This window comes from Trematomus bernacchii, unplaced genomic scaffold, assembly GCF_902827165.1.
Source record: "Trematomus bernacchii unplaced genomic scaffold, fTreBer1.1, whole genome shotgun sequence".
In the NCBI taxonomy this organism is placed as follows: Eukaryota; Metazoa; Chordata; class Actinopteri; order Perciformes; family Nototheniidae; genus Trematomus; species Trematomus bernacchii.
The window spans coordinates 5470967-5482361 of NW_022987685.1; positions in this window are offsets into that span (position 1 = coordinate 5470967).

Below are 11395 nucleotides of genomic sequence, written 5' to 3' on the forward strand. Positions count from 1 at the left end.
TGTCAAATTGCATTAGCACAACGGTTCTTATTTCCTAAGTCTTGGTGAAATCTCTTCAAAAATGTTCATTGAGGGTAAGGAAAGGGGATAAGGAAAAGACGTTTGTATGAGTAGGATCTGATTTATTTTGACAATTCGACCACAACCCCGGTATCACATACACCTCACATACCAGAGAGCAGTGATGAGAACGGAGAGTAGAGATGAGGAGGAGAGAGAGAGAGAGAGAGAGACGAGAGAGAGAGAGATGAGAGAGAGAGAGAGAGAGAGAGAGAGGAGAGAGAGAGAGAGAGGAGAGAGAGAGAGAGAGCGGAAGAAGTAGAAACGAGTAGAGAGAGAGAGCAAAGTAGAGACAGAAAAAGCATGTTCTGTGGGACACGTTTTTAACGCATCTTGATAAATAGCACATGGAAGCAGATCGGTTGATCCTCATCTGCCTCGTCGCCGTTAAAAAGTCATCATGCCCGGTTTACTTCTTTCAAAACACATTAAGTCGTTCAAAAAAATGCATCTGCAAGTCACATTATACATTATTGAAGTACTTTTAGTCTGTATAACCCACATTTGTTTATTTCTGCTGAAGTATGTGAAATGTGAATCTAAGTTCCGTTCACTTTATTCAAAAGCAATCATGCATAGACTGAGATAGTATGACCTTAGAATCATTTGTAAAGCAGAATACCACTTTTCACGGTTTTTGCTGAATAAATACTTAACTTTTTAAAGAAGAATAAGAAAGTAAAAATAATTACAATGTATCATTTGGCTTAGAGAACAAAATCTAAATTGCTCCTGCTGGAACCCTTTTATTATTGTGCTAATTTATATGGAGTATAAAGCCTAAACGTATTGATATTGGGCGTGTTCAATACCTACCAGCAATATATAGCAATTATTCTAAATCATTTATGAAATTAACAAACATTGGAACTAAAAAGAGGCAAACATTTAAAAGTATTAATTAATTTAAGCTTATTAAAGCCGTTTTTTGTACTGTAGTTGTGCTTTCTTAAACCCCACATAAATAATTAAAATACCTCCTGAACAGAAAATCCACTCTCACAACAATTCCAATTGTAGTTAATAATCTCCAGAATTGTATATAGACTTAAAAATGTACTTACCCCCAATGAGGTTAGAAATGCCCTCTTTCTTTTCACTTTTAATATGTTAAAATATTCCACTGTCTTTTAATCAAGTCAATTCCACAAATATGAAATTGGAAACCTTTCACTCTATGGGACACGCCACATCTATTGATGCCTTTATATTGCAATGGAATAATGGCTGATGACATGAATCATAGGCCATTCAATTTTCAGAAATGTTGTCACACCTTAAAATTCAACAACACCCAATCACACGCTACGGAATATCAACTGTTAATCTTATTGTCTTGCCTTTGTGTCACGACATACTTGCATCTCTTGTGCTGTCAATCTCTCTTGTGCTGTCAATAGTTGTCACTGTGATTACACACCCGCCCTATTCTTGTTACCATGATATCCATGGATTTTTCTCATGTGAATTTCTTTCAAAGTCAACATTGACTCAAGGAGAAACTGTTTCAATTATGCATGTCACATTTCACTGGAATCAAGGATGAACTGATTATAATTTGCTCAGAGGTCAAGGTCACTGTGAGCTAAAAAAACAAACATTTTTGGCCGTACCTGAAAAATGTATTGGGTACTTGACATTTTCAATAAAATATGTATAAGGATTTTGGACGGAAATTACTAAACTTGTCTAGTTAGCAGAGATACTGTATACAACTAGTGGCACACCTCACAATAAACAGCACCCAATATCATCCATCAATCTGTCAGCATCTTATAATATGATCTATTCGCTTCTCTTGACGTGCAAGAAAGGTGCTGGTGTATCCCATTTATAGAAATGGTGAATGACGCTCAGTATTATAGAAGGTTATAACAAACAGATGATTCAATGTTAAGATTTAAAGAAATGCAATAAATTACAATTCTAAATATTCTTCTGTATCCATATACATTCAAAATAAATGGAATTTGTATCATTATGACAATTGTAGCATATAGAAACAAGTACATTGCAACAGGGTTTCTGCAGAATTAATCACATTCATTTTAAACCCACAAACACATGCTTTAATATCTGTTTTATAATTACATTTGCGGAGGAAGAGGAAATATGATGGAAACCCAGTAAGAAGCAATGCCCTTTTTTTCATATTGTCATGAATAGTTGAGCAGATTACCACAAATTCTCGAGACTTTAATAAACAGGAACTTTAGCGAGAAATGACTTTAATTCAAGGTTTGGTTCAGGAATGGAAAAACATAACTTCACGTAAACAAACAAGGATCCAACCAAGGACTGTACAGAAACCCAGGAGGACATCCGCATTACTTTAAATTGTTTCAGCATTTCCCTCATTTGCTACTTTTCCTTAGGTCCAAGCTCTGCCTTTGTGAGACGGGGGCAAGACATGTGAAGAGGAAATTCAAAGACAGAGGAATCCTCACTAATGAATTGGGATATCCTTCTTCACTCACAGGGTGAAACAGTCACTGGGCTTAAAGAGGCCCGGTTTGCGAGCATGTAAATGGTCTGAAAAGGCAACAATCCTAAAGTTCCCTCCAGAGGTAGTTTCTCTCCCACACACTCCCCCCACTGCCAGAAATGCATCCATCGGACTCCTTTGTTTTATTCCGTAACATAATGACATCACCATGCTACACTCACGCTTCTATTGGCTAGCACTTCAACACATTATACGTAATATGCTAGGGGGCGGGACATCAGAGCAGACTGGGCTCTGGTTTCAGACAGAGGGTTAAAAGAGAAAAATAAAGAGCTTTCTGAACATTAAAGCACGGAGACATGTCACAGTAGAGACACAAAATACAAATATGAACCTGAAAATGTCCTCTTTAACTTAAAATAAACAGTTTAGACCCTGTACAACTTGTTTTTTCAAATCAATGAATCTCTATTAATTAATTGAATTCAATATTGAACATTATTTTTTGCTTACAAAGGGGCATACTCTCCAACTCTTCTGAATTACCTGTATGGGAGAAATAAAAGACCCTCTTGGGGGGCAAGATATGCTGAATCAACAACAATATACACATTTGGGACGATCATTCTACCTCCTGCGCCACAGCCACCTGTATCACAGTCGGCCCAGCCCTCTTTTGTCGTGCTAAACAGGTTACTGGTGCATTCCATCTATGTGAATATTGAAAGAAGTTTGTCCGGTGTGAGAGCAGGTTATGACAAGCAAACAAATATAGATTCATATTGACAAGAAAATTGAACGGGAAGAAATGCAAGACAAGAAAGAAGATATGTAAATACAAAACTTCATATTGAAACATACCAAATTTGTTTATACATGATATTTGTTATTAAAGTACATGTTTAAGTAGATACCACGATACAGTAGAGGTAAAAACTATAAATTGTATTTCACTTGTCAAGGCAAGGCAAGTTTATGTATACAGCACCCGTAATTCAAAGTGCTTTACAAAAATGAAAGACATTAAGAAAATGGAATTGAAAAACAATCACTAAAAAGAAAAGATAATAAAAGAAACATTAAAAGAAAAAATACATGAATAAAAGTTAAAGTGCAGTTTAAGATATGAATAGTTCAATTAAAAGCAGCGGCAAAAAGAAAAGTCTTCAGCCTGGATTTAAAAGTAGTCAGAGTTGCAGCAGACCTGCAGGTTTCTGGGAGTTTGTTCCAGATATTTGGAGCATAATAACTGAACGCTGCTTCTCCATGTTTAGTTCTGACTCTGGGGACAGAAAGCTGACCAGTCCCTGAAGACCTGAGAGATCTGGATGGTTCATAATGTAGCAGGAGGTCAGAAATGTATTTTTGGCCTAAACCATTCAATGCTTTATAAACCAGCAGCAGTATTTTGAAATAAATGATTTGACACACAAGAAGCCAGTGTAAAGACTTCAGAACAGGAGTGATGTGATCCACTTTCTTAGTGTTAGTGAGGACTCGAGCAGCAGCGTTCTGAATCAGCTGCAGCTTTCTAATAGATACTTTAGTGAGACCTGTGAAGACACCATTACAGTAGTTGAGTCTACTGAAGATAAAAGCATGGACAAGTTTTTCCAAATCCTGCAATGTCGAAGTGATCCAGTGGGACATTTTAATAACTAAATGGTGAAAGTACTCCCTGTATTTTTCTTCTTACGAAACACAGCTGAACTTTTATTAACTTATCTTGATATAAATTTGATACTAAAGTCCCTTAAGTATATTATATATTTTATGGATTACAGAAAATTGGCTATATATATATATATATATATATATATATATATATATATATATATATATAACTTATCTTACCTCATCCTAGAATCAAATACATGTATATGATTTAACTGACACATTTACTGTTTTCTCTGTGTACTTATTATATAATCTGCAAATGACACTTTCCACTAAAGCATTACTGTAGGCCTTTTTACCTCCTAGGTATCTAAAGGCAAAGTGTTTGATGAAAATAATAACTATTGTAGAATGGAGCCATGTGATCTACTGGAAAAGAGTTGCTAATTACTGTATATTAGTTACCATTGCTAGAAAACAGGGATAAAGTCTTGCACGGAATCCTACATTCAAACTGTGCTGCAGAAGCAACGTTTCTATTTTGAATCACGCTTTGCCTTACTTCAACAGATGGTTAAAGACAGAGGAAAAATAAAGATCTTTCCTAGCAGCCTGAAGCCTTGAGTTTGGCATGTCAGTGCTTGCCAGGGCACTAACTAACATTAATTGCACAATAAATGTGAATATTGCCAAGACTTGGTCTACTCTAAAATGCTAACCACTCAAAATGCCACACACTGGAATTGATTAAGCTGGACGACTTAAAGGACAGGAGCCTATGGCTTGTGACTGACAAATAGCAATCTTTCTAACTAACATAATTAGCATACTGTTTTGGACTAAATTCACTTTGTTCTACATTATAAGTGTGGCTGTCCCCTGACAGAATAGGTACAGGTACCCCGGTATATTGTTGTTTCTTGCAGAAGGTTTGCAGAGTAATAATTGTTACGCATCAGAAGGTTGTGTTTGTCATGTACATTAACTCAAATATATAAAATATGCAGTCTGCTATAACCCTCCATTTTTTTAAATCAAGGCCAACGATCTTTCTATTTACCAATGAATTCCAGAGGTTATATAACAACAATTTATCATTATACTTCTGCACGTCTTACAGCATCAACTACATTTACAATCATGATTTTTAACTACCTTCTACATTCAGGTCCATATATATTTTGACATTGACACAATTGTCATCATTTTGGCTCTGTACACCACCACAATGGACTTGAACTCAAATAATCAATATGTCTTACAACGTTAAGCTTTAATATTAGGGTATTTACATCCAAATCAGGTTAATGCTTTGGAAATTACAACACATTTTATACGTGGTATCCCCTTTTTAAGGGACCAAAAGTAATTGGCTGCTCAGCAGTTCCATGGCAGGTGTGTTTTATTAGTTAATTTATAAGGAGCAGATCTAGAGTTGATTTCAAGTGTGGTATTTGCATTTGGTATGTGTTGCTGTCAACCCGTTAATATGAAGTCCAAAGGGCTGTCACTATCAGTGAAGCAAGCCATCTTTAAGCCCCGGCCACACAAGGACGATAACGGTCGTATCTGCTACAGTTCACTATCAGATAGACGGTTCGGCCACACGAGGCCGACATGGAAACGCAGAAAACGATAACGATAACGGGTCCCAAGGTGGGTAGATCTGCGAACGAAACGCTCTGGGGGGGCAAACGGCTCTGTGTTTACGCCTATACGATCCTTTCCTGATAACGTTGAAGCAATAGCCCCGCCTCTCCCCACCTCCTGCTCAGGGATCAGCTTCTGTGCTGTCAGAAGAGGGGGAGGAAAAGAGAGGCTCCGTTTTTTATTCTTATATTATTATAAAGAGTCATTATTCATTTGTTTTAAAGCTCAATAAATAACAAAGAAGACCTTTGACCGGCACTTTTCTAATTTTGTCCGGAAAGTTTAAACTTTAACGGACATGTTGACCGGCGAAAAAAAATCTAACTGAAACTCTGCTGCAGGGTCTCCTCGTCCCTTGGAAGAGGCGGAGAGGTGAGTGTTTTTCATCTGCTGGTGGACTACCGGAGAGATTTACAGCAGGAGCAAACGCTTGCCTCGGGGAGGGAGAAAAAGAGCCAGAGCGTCCACAGCGGAGAATAAACAGAAGGGCAACCATGGCAACCATGGCAACCATGGCAACCATGCGCGGGAAGTCTTCTTTGCTGCTTTTGTGGCAGGACTACAGCGCCACTTACAGGCCTGGCATATGTACTACAGTGTCTCCAGCGCTTTCCAGCGGTCTCGTGTGAACGGACACGTTTCTGGTGCCTGTTGCGTGTGGACGGAATACTTTTTTGATAACGATTGCGGTCCGTTTGCGTTATCGTCCTCGTGTGGCTCCAGCCTTAGTCTGAACCATCAAAACAAATCCATCAGAGAAATAGCAAGAACATTGGGTCTGGTTAGATAAACAGTTTGGTAAATTCTTAAAAAGAAAGCACGCACTGGTGAGCTCAGCAACACCAAAAGACCTGGAAGACCACGGAAGAAAACTGTGGTGGATGACAGAATAATTATTCTAATCCTACACCTCTCTTCATCGAGCGGAATAGGACAGACAGTGCCCTGAGTAGAGGGCTCCACCTGTGCTTATATAACAAGGGTTACAATACGTAACCCGGCGTTATATAAGCACAGGCTCCGCCCTCTACTGGACTCTATGGGTACAGTGGGTGGAGCCCTGATGTATATGTGCACTGTCGTCCAACAATACCATTCCACCCCACTGTCCCTGACCGGCTTTTCTGGTCAGCAGCTGCTGCACCACACTCTCCTTTACCCCGGTTGTGACCGTGGAGAAGTCTGGGACGCGGCTGACAGAGCACACTCTGATGCGCTTGCCTCGCAGAAAGTGTGCTCGAAAAACAGTGCTGAGGGCTCCTCCCCTCCGCCCATAGGCAGATGGAGAGAATCCCCAGCCCTGTATGGGCTCACTGTGCACCACCTCTCCGAGTCCCTAAGGATCACAGGGAGAGTGCAAGTGCCCATGTCCCACACTCAAACACTGACCCTGTGCGTGGACTATAGTGTGGAGGGCTTCCCCCCCTCCTGCCTCTCGGCAGGGGAGGAGAGCCCTTCCGCCCCGTAATGGGCCAGTGCCCACCACGCCCATCCCGGGACCCTTCAGGGGGAGGGCCGCGCGCCCTCGTATTAACGCTGTATTTCCCATTCAACGGTGAAATGCATTAATCGGAGCTATTATACCAGGCAAGGTGTGTTTTCTGATACAGCACGTCGGCAATAGCGTCTCTTGAACCCGCACAGTGCTTTGACAGCACTCTGTTTATTCCACTCATGTGCACGCGCCCACCTGCCTGCTCCATAAACTGGGGTTTACAGCAGGGGGCGGGGAGTGTAGGACAGTGTTCCTTCCTCTGGGGATGAGCAAGAAGCAGCCATGATAACTCTTTCTTCTTCTTTCAAACGTCTTATCTCTGCTTCAGTTGTTGCCCGCTCGCTGAAGAGAAAGGCATGACGGTCAGGAGGCGAGGCCTCCTTTTATACGGTGAGATGCGCGCGCATTCAGGTAGGCCCGCCCCAAGGCCGGCTACGTCTATAGAAATCTCAGTAGGTGAATGCTTGCATAGAGGGTAGTACCCATAGAGTCCAGTAGAGGGTGGAGCCTGCGAGAGATGTAACCTGCACGTCCGCTGCAACTCTTACTACTTTTAAATCCAGGCTGAAGACCTTTCTTTTTGCCGCTGCTTTTAATTGAGCTATTCATATCTTAAACTGCACTGTAACTTGTATCCATGTATTTTTTTCTTTTGATGCTTATTTTATTATCTTTGCTTTTTAAAGACTGTTTTTAAATGCCATTTTCTTAATGTACTTTGAATTGCCTTGTGTTGAAAGGTGCTATATAAATAAACTTGCCTTGCCTACACCATTCACCTGATTCGGATGTAAATACCCTCAAATTAAAGCTGAAAGTCTGCACTTAAAGCACACCTTGATGGTTTAATTCCAAGTCATGTAGAGAGCCAACATTATAAAAGTGTCCAAATATGTATCTGTCTTTTATGAATTGCCTTCTTTTCAATTTGTTGTATTTTGACCATTAAATTGAAGGTTGACATGTTAATTAAAGGGCCCATGTCTTGCTTTTCCGGTTATTACCCGTCCCCTTGTGTGTTATGAAGGTTGTTATGCATGTAAACGGTCTGCAGAGTCAAAAACCCTCAAAGTACACCCTGTAGCGAGTAAAACTCTAACACAGTCTATGCTGCCCCAAAACGCCTCGTTGGAGATTTCTCATTTTCCATTGTTTACTTCCTGGGTACTGTGACGTGTGAATACCCAGAGGCCACACCCTCTGCCAGCATTTCACGAAACAAAGCTTCACAAATCTTTCAGCGATTCATGCCGGATATGTACAGCGTAGGGCACTGAAGAACGATGCTGTTCCTACTTTGTTTGGACCAGCGGGAGATTCGGGTACACAACCTGTAAGTATTCATTGTTGTTTGTGTATTTATGATGTTTAAAACAAACAAGGTATCTACCACGACTGTTTAAATGGGTAAACGTTTTTCGGGCTGCTAAGTTGGGATCGCGGAGAAATGCTCTCCGCAGACCCATGCTCACAGCGTTATAAACCTTTTTCTTACTCAATATCGAGCCACACTTATTGTTTTTACTTCGGCTGTGAGTGTTTGTGTGTGCTCAGGATGAGTTTCGCTTGTTCTCGCTGTATCGCCGACCCGGAAGCCTGTCCGCTCCTCACAGCAGATCGCAGCAACGAGCCTCGCAACGTCCCGACCAATCAGAGCACACTGGGCTCACAGGGAGGGGGGGGGCAGGAGCTCCAACAAGCTCTTTAGGACAGAGAGTGAATACCGGTGAATACACATACTTTACAGAGATGCTGTATGAGAAACCAATGTGAGTTTGGAAAATTGCACAGTATAAATCTATTTTAGTAGACCTCAACAATGGAATTATGATCAGTAGAAATGGCCATGACATGGGCCCTTTAAGTATGATGTGAAACGCCCTTCTTTTCTATAGCAGAACAGGTTGCTGGTGCATTCCACCTATGTGAATGTTGAATGAAGTTTGACAAATGACACAGTAGTCATGACATGCAAATAATTATAGATTTGCAGTGACGTGCTAAGAGAGCAGTGAAAACTGCAAGAACACAATGATCGCACGCTCACTGTTGCAATTATTTAACTCATTTAGATATACAGTGCCTTCCGAAAGTATGCACCCCCTTGCCATTTTTCCTATTTTCTTGCATTGAAACTAGGGCTGTCAGTCGATTAAAATATTTAATCGCGATTAATCGCATGATTGTCCATAGTTAATCGCGATTAATCGCAAATTAATCGCACATTTTTTATCTGTTCTAAATGTACCTTAGAGGGATATCTTTCAAGTTTTTAATACTCTTATCAACATATGAGTGGACAAATATGCTTTATATGTTTGTTTATTATCATTTGAACAATGACAAATATTCTCATGAATATTAAACACAACAACCTCTGAACATTACAACTATTCGCCTCAATTCAACCTGGAACCTCTCTCATACAATAATACTGTGTGTGTGTGTGTGCGTGTGTGTGTGTGTGTGTGTGTGTGTGTGTGTGTGTGTGTGTGTGTGTGTGTGTGTGTGTGTGTGTGTGTGTGTGTGTGTGTGTGTGGAGACACTGTGATGGATCGTTGGAGCTATGTGCAGCTCAAGGCATATCTCGAATGGGAGCTGCCTGGACGCTGCAATCATGTTGCGCGTACTATCCGTGCTGAGTGAGCTGACTTTTCGTACAATGTCCCACTGTCTGGCTACCTGCATAAAGTCAAGTGCTCGGCGCAGTTGTCGGCGAAATGTCATTGAAACAGCTCCTTATATCCGTTAGCGCAGCTAGCTAGCACCAGATGCTAACAACAACAACACGTAAGGTGTGCCTCGCTCGCGCGAGTCGCGCCACACATACACACTCCCTCCCGGTCCTCCCGATGGCCAGTCCGGGCCTGCCAGTGAGCGTGGAAGTGTGGTCTGCCACAAGCGGGCGGCAGGAGCGGGGCTGTCAGCATCAGCTTGTCGATGGTATTTTACACTTGATGCACTCTGAAACTACGGCGGCCGAGGACAAAAAATACACATGCGTTAATCGCGTTAAAATAATTAGTGGCGTTAATTTTTTTTTGCGTTAACGCGTTATTAACGCGTTAACTTGACAGCCCTAATTGAAACCAAAAATAATATAATATTTTTGGGGGGATTTTATGGCAAGACCCCACACAAAGTCAGTCAAAATTGGTGAAGTGAAAGAAAAAAAGAGCACGTTTTAAAACATAACAAAAAATGTAAAACTGAAAAGTGGTGTGAGCATATGTATTCACCCCCTTTGCTATTTAGCCCAAACAAAGACCTTCAGAGTCACACAATTATTGAAATAAAGTTCACCTGTGTGCAATCATTATCTCTAATTATTATATGAATTAATTATTATTATACAACTGTTGTAGAAGGCCTCCGTCTTCCATACCACAGCAAGTGGCCTTTCTAAGCAAGAAAACGACACCATGAAGACTAAAGAGCTCTCCAAACAGGTCAGGGACAAAGTTGTGGAAAAGTATGAGACAGGGTTGGGTTATAAAAAAATCTCACAAACGTTGAACATCACGAAGCACGATTAAATCCATTATTTTAAAATGGAAAAAATATGCCACGACAACAAACCTGCCAAGAGAGGGCCGCCCACCAAAACTCTCACACCGTGCAAGGAGAGCATTGATCAGAGAGGCAACAAAGAGGCCGAGGATAACCCAGAAGGAGCTGGTAAGCTCCACAGCAGAGAGAGGAGAATCTGTACATAGGACCACAGTAAGCTGTACACTCCACAGAGCTGGGCTTTATGGAAGAATCGCAAAAAAAATAAGAAAACATGTTTGGAGTTCGCCAAAAGGCATGTGGAAGATTCCCCAAACATGTGGAAGAAGGTCCTGTGGTTGGATGAGACTAAAATTGAACTTTTTGGCCATCAAGGTAAACGCTATGTCTGGCGCAAACCCAACACCTCTGATCACCCTCAGAACACCATCCCCACAGTGAAGCAAGGTGGTGGCAGCATCATGTTGTGGGGATGTTTTTCATCGGCAGGGACTGGGAAGCTGGTAAAAATAGAAGGTTCAAGGTTCAAGGTTCAAGGTTCTTTATTGTCAATCTGACATAGCTACAGAGTAATTATGCAGTTGAAAATCTTATGTCACAGGCTTCTCCAACAATGC